At 60.5% G+C, this 478-nt stretch overlaps 1 long non-coding RNA gene across 1 annotated transcript; it reads left to right on the top strand.

The window, feature by feature from the left end:
* The first annotated feature begins 65 nt into the window (after positions 1–65).
* LOC116217667 lies at positions 66–478 on the top strand. Its single transcript, XR_004162359.1, has 3 exons — positions 66–147; positions 243–314; positions 413–478. It is a non-coding gene; the product is annotated as an uncharacterized LOC116217667 (long non-coding RNA).

Here is a 478-nt window from a genome sequence, read left to right as displayed (position 1 = left end):
GGGCAGGCTGTCCGCACCGGCTGGCTGTGACAAAGCTGGCATTGCCCCACTGGGGATGGCTTGCTTTGCCAGCAGTGACAACGAGCGCGGACACCCCGGAGGACGTTGCGGAGGACATCGAAGAGCTCCTGACCTGGATCGACGAGGGTGAGTTTGGGGGCAGCACAGCTGCGGGGGGTTGGCACCAAGTGGGCACGGGAAAGCTGGCAGTGCCCCTCTGGGGATTTTCTGCCTTTTCCTAGAAGTGACGGCCAACACAGGCATCCTGGACGACACCGAAGACATGGATGAGCTGCTCGCGTGGATCAACAACGGTGAGTTTGGGAGCAGCACAGCTGCCGGGGGGCTGTCTGCGCTGAGTGGCTCTGGGAAAGCTGGCATTGCCCCACTGGGGATTGCTTCTGTTTTCCAGAAGAGAGACCCAGCACCAGCAGTCTTGCCAGCGATGTGGAAATTGACCATTTCCTCACCTGCATTG

Source organism: Meleagris gallopavo, unplaced genomic scaffold (assembly GCF_000146605.3).
Source record: "Meleagris gallopavo isolate NT-WF06-2002-E0010 breed Aviagen turkey brand Nicholas breeding stock unplaced genomic scaffold, Turkey_5.1 ChrUn_random_7180001867088, whole genome shotgun sequence".
Taxonomy (NCBI): Eukaryota; Metazoa; Chordata; class Aves; order Galliformes; family Phasianidae; genus Meleagris; species Meleagris gallopavo.
This window is presented reverse-complemented; position numbering and strand designations above follow the sequence as displayed.